The sequence below is a fragment of the Protobothrops mucrosquamatus genome, unplaced genomic scaffold, assembly GCF_001527695.2.
Source record: "Protobothrops mucrosquamatus isolate PMUCROS unplaced genomic scaffold, P.Mucros_1.0 scaffold_293, whole genome shotgun sequence".
Taxonomy (NCBI): domain Eukaryota; kingdom Metazoa; phylum Chordata; class Lepidosauria; order Squamata; family Viperidae; genus Protobothrops; species Protobothrops mucrosquamatus.
The window spans coordinates 818,307-828,747 of NW_015386369.1; positions in this window are offsets into that span (position 1 = coordinate 818,307).

The following is a 10,441-nucleotide window of genomic DNA, read 5'->3' on the forward strand; positions in this document are numbered from 1 at the left end:
GAAAGCTGTACATTGAGAAAGCATGAGAGAAGGAAACACATTTTGAACTCTGGGTTGGGAGTTGATAACTAAGAATATGATGGACTTCAAGAAGACCCAGTCTGTCAATTCTGGGCCAGAAAAAGGCTGATGCCTTGAAATAATGGGAATTTGGGGGTGGTATTTGAACAAAAGATTGACTAAAAATAATGATTAAGCTTGTGAAGATTTGAAGTAATTGAAGAAAGGGAAGGCAATAGCTATAGTCAGTGGTGGGATTCAAATATGCGAACAACTGGTTCTCTGTGTGGATATCACTTCCGGAAGTCCATTCTGGGCCTGGGCAACAAAAAATTAGCTACCGGTTCTGCCGAACTGATGCAAACCGGCTGAATCCCACCACTGGCTATGGTGGATGGACAGAATTAAAGAAAATACTTTAATGTCTTTGGAAGGGATATTGATTGATTATGTGTCATCAAGTCAGTTTTGAATTTAATAACCACATAGATTTTCTCCATGATGATTACTCCCTAACTTGATTTTTCAGGTCTTCCAATGTTTCAAAATTTAGGCAAGCTGGAGGGGCAATACAATAATCAGGAACTGAACTTAACTTGATGGAATCTAACTCAAAGAATAGGCAGATTTTTTTAAAAGATATTTTGGCCCAAGATTGTTTTCTTTTTTAGAAAGCAGTACTAAAATCCTGAATTTGACATGACAGTGGAGTGAAAACTATTGATGTTCAAAATGTACAGTATTGCTGTTACTTGAAAGTATCAGCCAATTTCAAGTATTCTGGCAGCTGACTTTGGACAAAATGTTTTTGAACTTTTTGAAAAGTGCACAAATAGTTAACCAGACTTGTTGAAAGGTCTTATTGGCATCTTCAGATCTCAATTGTAACTCATCTGAATTAACTAATCAAATGGTATGAATATTTTGATTAATGAAATTAACTCCTTTAATTGTGGAATCATATCAATTCTATCTTTTAAGTGTCATGTAAATTTGACACAGCAAGACACTGATCGTGTGACTGGTTCCTTTTTAGAGGAACTCTTTCCCTGGGAATTATTCTATATTGTGGAGGTGAAAAAATAAAATACCTTTTTGCTACTTATACTACTATGAGGGCAATTTGGAAATAAATCTCCATTTAGTTGTCAATGACAGACACTCACAGATACAGAACTTTTATTATACACATTAGAAAACTACATTATATTACTTTTCAACATAATCGCCATTCAAATTGAGGCACTTGTCATAACGTCTTACAAGGTTTGAAATTCCTTAGTACTAGTCGCTCGGTACCAAATCTGGACTATGAGGGTGTGTGTGTGATAAAAAACATCCCAATGGAACTGCTTCAAAAGTTCTTGGGTGCATCTAGCGGTATGCGGGTGAGCATTATCGTGAACCCACACCACATCGGAAGTCAGCATGCTCCGACAATTGTTATGGATGGCTCTTTTGAGTTTTCATAACGTTTCACAGTAGACTTCTGAATTGATGGTCGAACAATGCTCTGTGAACTTCACTAGCAGTACTCCTTTGGCATCTTCACATTTGGTGGGATTTCCTATGGCACCACTTCTGGTGTGGTGTTGGTTCACGGTAATGCTCGCCCGCACAGCACTAGATGCACCCAAGAACTTTCGAAGCAGTTCCGTTGGGATGTTTTTGATCACTCCCCCATAGCCTAGATTTGGCACCGAGTGACTACTAACTAAGGAATTTCAAACCTTGTGAGACATTACGAGAAATGCCTCAATTTGAATGGCGATTATGTCAAAAAGTAATATAATGTTGTAGTTTTCTAATGTGTATAATAAAAGTTCTGTATCTGCGAGTGTCTATCATTGATAACCAAACGGAGGTTTATTTCCGAATTGCCCTCCTATATCATAAGCTTATTAATTAATTGTGATAAGTTTTTCAGTTGGATTTAGACAAGTCCTCCACCTACGTATTACCTGCTTTCCCACTTGCTTCACTTTCTTCAGCTCTAAAGTTTCCTACTTCTCCTCCTCCTTCCTTCCTCCTTCCTCCTGCAGTTTCCCACCGGTGCAGGATCTGCTTTTTAGTTCTAGAACACTATTTCATGCAATTTCATGTCCATGTTAATTGTATCATGCCACCTTTGTTTTGGTCTTTTGTATAGGCATTTGCCATCAAAGATAAAATGGTAAGTGGTATAAATAAGGGTATGTGGTGCAGCTCATAGAACATGGCCATCCCACTGTAGGTATGTTTCCTTCATTTTCTCTGTTACTAGTGCAACACCCATCTGTTGCTGGACTATATCATTGCTGATGTGAGCAAGAAGGGAAATACCTAAAGACAAATGTGCATTTCCATGGCATGTAAAGGGTGCTCAGCACTTTTGGTTATTGGCCAGCACTCAGTCACATACAGTGTTACTAGGCAGACTATCGTTTTATACACTATTGATTTACCTATCTCAGGTCACTCTAATGATCATCTTCCACCATAACCATGTTGCATTGACTTTCACATGCACTGCCTCATTAATGCCACCATCACTTTGCAAATGGGATCTTAAGTAATGGATGGAGTTTGTTGTCACTAAATGTCTATGAAGATTCTGAGTCATCCAGATCATAATTGTCTCAAAGGTGGTTTGTTTTTGTTTTTGTTTTGAAAAGGCAACAGGACTGATTTTTTTGAGGAGGAAGAAGAAAAAGATTTTTCGCTTCCCATCCAGGAAGCTTCATCAGTTGTACCGAATGGTGGGGGAGACGGAAAGACAGCTGCTGACAGTTGAGACTAGATGGTGGGGGAAAGGGAAGGATAGATTCTGACAGGATGGGGGGGAATTGGGAAGGATTGTGTTTCTTTGCAGTCTTCTGTTCTTAACATTCTCTGAGAACCATTGAGGCTACTTGGGGTTTTATCTGTGCCCTCAGGGTCACCTGAATCAGAGGTGTGGAATCTGCTTGGAACAGCCAAAAGGACTTCATTGTATACTGGAGATAGTGGTGTTGAATTCCTCCCTCCACATTGAGGGAGGGCTGTTCAATTCTAACATATATGGGCTCTTTTACCTCTCTTTCAAACCAATGGTCCTCTCTATCCAAAATGTTGCTGTCCTCCAAAGAGTGACCATTGTCTTTCAAATGTAGATGGATTGCTGAATCTTGTCCTGATGAGTTAGATCTCCTATGTTGTGCCATGCGCTTGTTAAGTGGTTGTTTCCACTAGCTATCTAGAAACCATTTGGATTAATTTTCTGCGTTGGACCATTAAAACTGTTACACTATTCTGGTAGAGAGAAAAAAATAGTGGAATTTCAAAGGTGTAATTGTTCCTCCATGTTTATATCACATATAATTTCCAATATATGTTGAGGTGTTACTAAATTGGAGAGTCCTATAGTTTTCTTTGCATCCTTTTGTGAAATCTACATATTGAATAACTTTTCTAGGATAGTTCATTTCCAACAGGACAATCAGTTTGAAAGTGTCACTTTCTTGATCCTATGTCTAATCTTATTCATAAATCAATTAGAAATGTTCATAATCATTCATCTCCCCCCCCTAGTTATCTTCTGTTTCATCTTATTGTTTTTCCATCTTCCCATAATTAGATGTTTTACAGCGTTCTTTCAACTCTTAATTCTTTGTTCTCATTATCCTTTTTCCAATTCACAATGGCCAGTTTTTTCATTTGTTTAACATTCTCTCTTGTACTTAATATATGGAATGTTTGTGGTTAGGTTCAGACTGTATACTGCTGCTTTAATTGTTTTAAAATGCTTAATTTTTTCCTTTGTAAACAACTTTGATATTTCAGAATTTGTTTTTCCTTTCTCTTTTTACTTTATTACTACAGCTAAACTCTTAATCCTTTCTTAGTCTTTTTCATAATAGATACAATTTTTTTCCTTATATTAAACAACCTTTGACTCACTGGGTCAGCAAAAAACAATAAACATTCAGTTTTCCTGAATCACAGTGCTATTGCATTGGTTTCCCTCACTCTTTCCATATGGCATAATTTTTTTGCCCCACACTGTACAGTCTTATCATCATATCAGATGCAACTCAGAACAAAAAAATATTGTGCTACGATACACCATTTGGACTAACGGAAGATTACAAACAGACAGGACAATATTAATAGTATATAGATTCTTAATATCGGTCTTTCCTGGCTTTGTAACACTTAACTCTTGGCTTTTTTAATTTTGTTTTTAATCTCTGTTATCTGGATTTTCTGTTTTTTTATTTGCATAGGCATAACTTGATTTGATTAATTCCATCAAGTAATTTACCTTTCGCTTGTTAATATGCACCAATTTGACTCCCTAATCAGTAATCAATTAGTGTTTTCTTTCTGTGGACCAATCTAGCAATTAGCAACAATGCTTATTTAATAACAGTAACCATAAAGAAAGAATTAAAAATGTCATTAAAAATACATTGGGGATCAGCAGAAATGATGGACTACATGAATCTACATCCCTTGTTATTTGATATTCCTTCTTCCTACCCTTGTGATTTTCACCTGCATTCACCTTTGTAAATGGCATTTTTACATTATCTGTTTCCTTCATTTCAGGAACATCTCCATGTTTATAAACTTCACAAAATGTTCCCCTCCAAATGTTCTTGGTAAGAGTAAAATAATTTCCACAACTAAACTATGATTAAACATATTTTCCCTCAAGTATATCCATGGATGCTATGAAGGATGTGTTGTAGGAGAAGATCTAAGACTTCCCTTAGGCTACTAAACCAGTGCCCCCCAACCTTTTGGACACCAGGGGAGAGAGGTTTTTCCGTGCACCAGAGGGGGTGTGGTTTTGCATTCTGCCTGCATCCCACAGATGGAGCTTCGCTTATTTGTGCGGGCCGGTTTCTGGCATGCCACAGCCCGGGGCTGTGAAAGTTCTCTTTTATCATATGTGCAATCAAAATACTCATACTTTTATCCCTAGAATTGGGCTGCCCAAACTTTGTATCTCTCTCTCTCTCTCTCTCTCTCTCTCTCTCTCTCTCTCTCTCTCTCTCTCTCTCTCTTCTTTTTGAGGATCACATTCTTTTGAAATTATCAATATGGGACCATTTGTCACTAATGGATGGGATTTAACCATATAGCAGTTAGAGCTACTTCCTCCCTTCCCATCCCATACCTCTTTGTCTCCATTTTCCCCATTCTGTCCTCTGTCTCTTCTTCCTGTTTGCATGCAGATACATTTGATATCAGTGTAAGGATTGCACTGATAATTGCTTTCAAATTAGGTAATCATATGATGCCAGCTTTTTTCCTAATGCCAGTTCAACATTTTCTCCACTATTCTGGCACAGATAGAGACTATAGCCCCTTTCTTACAATGCTCACTCTCTGTATGTTCTATCTTCAGTTCGGCAATTGCATAACAAAAGTTTAAACTCAGGTGATCACTTTCATATATAGAACTTCTACTTGTGTTTCCATTTATATATTAAGCCTGGCTTGTTCCAAGTGTTTCTGTTGCCTGAAAATCTAAATCTCTCTTCACCAATAATTTGTATGTTGAGACACTTGATCTTTGTCTAGTTGTGCACTGCTAATGTAAGTATTTCAGAGCAAGGCATCTTGAGGTCCTGCCTTTTGAAATCTATCAAGAAAATAAATTTTCTCTTCCTTTTGTTCTTTAATTATGCTACTACTACTACTATTATTATGATTATGATTATGATTATGATTATGATTATGATTATGATTATTATATTGCTCTTAATTTCTCTTCCCTTAACCTTTTGTTTCTGTTTACATGTACTTTACTGCCCACCTTATTTAGGTGATTTCTGCACGTTAATGCAGTGTTCCCCCTTAAAAAAAAATGTTTCTCACTGTACTTGTTACTTTTGTTTGTTCCATATATGCATCCACACTTTTCTTACTAACCTTCAGTTTATTCTCTATTTCAGTTTATCCTCTTGTATTATTCCCTTGAATCTTTGCATTCCTTGATTATGAAAATCCAAATTCTCCTTTTCTTTTGTTTGTCAATGGAGATTCAAGTCATGGTTGTCCCAAAGATGCTTTTTCCAAAAGGCAACTGGATTTTCTCTCTTTTTTTCTTTGAAAACATTTTGCTTTTCATCCAAGAGGCTTCTTCAGTTCTAATTTCAGATGAGAAGCAAAACGTTTTCAAAGAAAAAAAACCAAGAAAGCCAATTGCCTTTTTGAAAAAGCACCTTTGGGACTCCTTTTCATTTGTGTCTAAGTTTTTTCTTAATTAAAAAAATTGTTATTATCTAATTCAACCAATATTTGTCCATTGATAAACAAGATAATACTAGTTTTTATTCGTGCTGTTTTGATTATAAGGCTACAATCCCAATCTTATTTTCAGTGTGTATGAACAGACACACACTAGATAGATAGATAGATAGATGGATAGATGGGCCTAGCAGAAGGCTGCAAGTTCTAGTCTCGCCTTAAGCATGAAAGTCAGCTATATGTTTTTAGGCCAGTCACATTCTCTCAGTCCACAACATCAGATTTGGGTGGCAAGCTGGTCAGTCAATTGCTGTCACAGCCAATGGATCAACACTCAGTTGATCTGAAAAAGAATCTGCACTTGTGGGAAAATGCTAGGAAGAATGTATATAATTAGAACTAGAGAGGGTGTGGAAAGTAAAGGCCAAAGTGGTAGTCCAGCAGAGGTAGGAGCATTCAGGATCATTTGGATAATCATCTTCAAAGTATTAAACATTAGATCAATATGCCATACAGGTAGTCCTTGTTTAACAAATGGTCATTTAGCAACTGTTCAAAGCTATGAAGGGAACTGCTTACAACCTGGTTCCAGAATTCCAACAGCTGTATATAGATCCTCTATGTGATCGTATTTTGGGCACTTAGCAGTCAGTTCACATTTATAGACGTTTCTAGCATCCCGTGATCCTGTGACAGCGATGTTCTGTGCTTTTTGCTGGTTTTAACTTTTGTTTTCTGGCAGAAAAATAGCCATTGAAGAAAACTGATTCATTTAACAATTGCCATATCCACTTAACAACTGCTGGGCTCATTTGCTTCCACTGGGTGTGGTTAGGTGGTGACTCATTTAATGACTGCCACAACTTACAACCATAATTCCAGGCTCAATTACAGTCATAAGTCCAGGACTACCTGCATTTAAAAAATCATAAATGGGAAATATCTTGTATGACATATCTTTGAAAGTTAAATTAAGCAAGATAGAGAAATTGAGAATATATACAGTGTCTACACATTTGCCTATGCATATGTTCCTCTTAAAAATATATAGATTAAATACAGATATGTTCTGCAAGGAAGGAGCAAATGGACAATCAATTTCAAAGTTTAATATAGAGAAATTGATTTGGCAAGTTTTGTTTTTTGTAAATTAATTACTAATAGTATGAATTTACCTCCATATAATTCATGCTAAGTGTAATTAATTTTTAAATAATACTGATTGGAAATTTATTTATTTTCATGTATGTTTGTTGTATTGCTTGTTAATATGCTGTCAACTGATTGCTCAAAAGGAGCCTGCATTTTAATCCTCAACATTTTTTGCTGCTATTTTAACATTATTAAATTATTCCTATATAACAATTTAAAATGTCAGCTATAAAGCAGCATAGGAATTATTTAATAACTTTATATTTAAAAATTGGATCAGTTGAATCTAGCCTGTTGATCACATGCTGATTGACTTTTAACATTTATTTGTTTGTTTGTTTATTTGTTTATTACATTTCTATGCTGCCAATCTCCCCTACAAGGTGATTGAGCGGCTTACAAATTATCAAAATAGGTGAAAATAATTAAAAGGTTAGAGAAAAGTACTAAACTTGAAACAAATTTTGACACTTCTTGAAACCTCATATATTAGTTTGAAAGGAATCTGTGGCTAATCCTTAGTCATCAGCAGTTTCTCTGGCCATTAATTGAACAGTATGTCTAATAGTTTATTGATTTATTTCATTTTATGTATTTATTTGTTGCATTTGAACCTACCACCATTGCTAGGCTTGTTATGAAGCTGTTTGTAATAGTGAAATTGTATTTTTTCTAAGACTATCAAAACATAGCTTTGAGGCTAGGGAAAGATGATTTTAAGGATAGAAGGAGAGTTCTTCCCCACTCCCATCTGACATAGTTAGGATGAACAGAAAAGAATGATTAACTCTATGCTGACAAAAGCTTGGAAGAGCATGTGTCTATAAAAGATTTTAATTCATTGTGTGTGTGGTTCTTAATTTGTCTATATGATGTCATAATTTTGAGAACTGCACAAGGTACTAGATGGTTTCTAGGCACAATCCAGGGTGTGGTTAAACAATCCAAGTTTAAAGCTTATAAGGTTCAGGATTTGAGTAATTTTGGGACCATCCATTCCCAATTATATCCGCCCATCCAATAAGGTTTGGTATTATTGTCTCTCCCTGTATCCCCTTCCCCTGGAAGCAACAGTGAATACAAAAGTCAGCTTTTCTCAGTTGGTGCTCCATTCTGAGGAACAGCATTCTCCTGGAAATCCAAATAGCTTCTGTCCCACTGGTTTTTAGGAAGATGATTAAAACTTGACAGTCCAGCAGGCCTTGGGTGCTAAAGTCTTTTAATGTTTTTCCAACTTTGGAGTGCACATCTTATGTAATAGATGTTCCCAATATTTATATTTGTTTAATATACTTCCTTTTTAATTTTATAGTTTACAATAATTATTATTTTTGAATAGTGTACACACACACACACACACACAGAGAGAGAGAGAGAGAGAGAGAGAGAGTTATATATTAGTTATATATTTGTGTATATTAGACACATATGTGCTTTGTGACATAATTACAGACGATTGTCATCTGTAATTGTCACTCAAGATTAGCATATTTTGGAGAAACAATTCTAACACCAACCTTTCTGGAACCTGAAGCTACCTATGCAGCTGATTCCTATCATTGAATGCTCTGTTTTTTTCTTCTCCCTTTTGTTGATTGTAGCTGAGGGAGGGGAGGAAGTATATCTGTGGGTGAGCTGCATAATTGTCACAAGGAGACCCTGATGTGAGACTGTAAAGCCATGTCATTTTTTTCCTGTAAATCTTGTAATTTCGTGCTTCAGAGCACAACAAAGTGAGAGAGTCAGCAGGGAGTGAATTAAATTCCCCCATGAGAGCTCCTACGGGATGGGCCTCTCCATTCTGTTCACAGTTCTCTTGGCTCTTGTGCACCATGCTGTGCATCCCCACAATCAAGCACCAGGCCTTATGCTGCCTCCTGTGTACCAGCCTGGCTTGGTGCCCTCTTGACATGTTCTGGCACTCATCACAAGTTGTATTCTTGTTGCACAAGCCACGACCAACTTAATAAACTCACACTGTCTTTACAGGGTTCCCAAAGCCCATAAAACAGGGGGCAGTCCCTGCTGTCCCCTTGTGAACAATGCTCCCATTGGGTGGCTAATGCAATTAAAATGGGGCCTTTTGGAGATTTTATACAGCTGGTTGCAGCATCACAATTTCTGCTGGCAAGCCATCTTTCCAATCAGTATGGCATCTGTGCTGTGTCCTAGACTTGCTCAGAATTTGTTTTAAACTTTGGTAAATGAATTCAGGAAATGAAAAGCAGCCATGGAAGGTATTAAAGATTGGGTTGTTTCTATGGAAGAGTTTGACAAATAAGAATTCAGTTTATTTGGTCCATCACTATTCTTGTTAAAAAGTAAAATCACCTCCTTTTGCAGAATCTTTTTTTCTTTGGCAGTGTGCCTGATGCATTTTATAGTGATCCTTGAAGTTATTGCATTAGGGCAATAATATTTTAAGAGGTTCTGGTTTATTCAACAGTGTCACAAAGCTGTATGAATCCAAGACAGGTCACTACAACCTATCATGAATGAAATCCGACTGTTTTGAATTGACTTGCCTTCCTTAAGCAAAGGAAAACAAGCATTTGGCAAAAGTTACTTCAACATGCTGTTAAAAGAAAAATAAGCTGTTTAGGATACAGTTATAATGCATAAAAATACTCTATGAACAATTGCCACAGTTGTTTGAAAGCCAGGTGGTGCAACTGAAACTTCAGACTGTTGAATTTTGAATGGGGGATTTCTTTTTATTGTTCTTATTTTGTCTTGCATCTATGTAATAGTAGAAAAAAATAAAAGAATTTTAAATTTCATTCATAAAATGGCAATCTCAGTCTCCCTGATTTATTCAGCCATTTACACTTGTTTCTCCCCTTCCCCTTGGCCAGGAATAGACTGTTGAGATTTTCTTTTCTGTTTTTCATTTTTTCTTTCTTCTAACATTATAAATAACAACAACTAACAATATAGTGGAGACTTTAGTATTAAGTTCACAAATCAAAACCTTTCTTGTAATGTAAAATAATTACATTTTGCAATTGTTTAATTATACAGTTAATCGACCTTTAAAGTTCATTATATTTTAGAAATCATGGTTAACTTT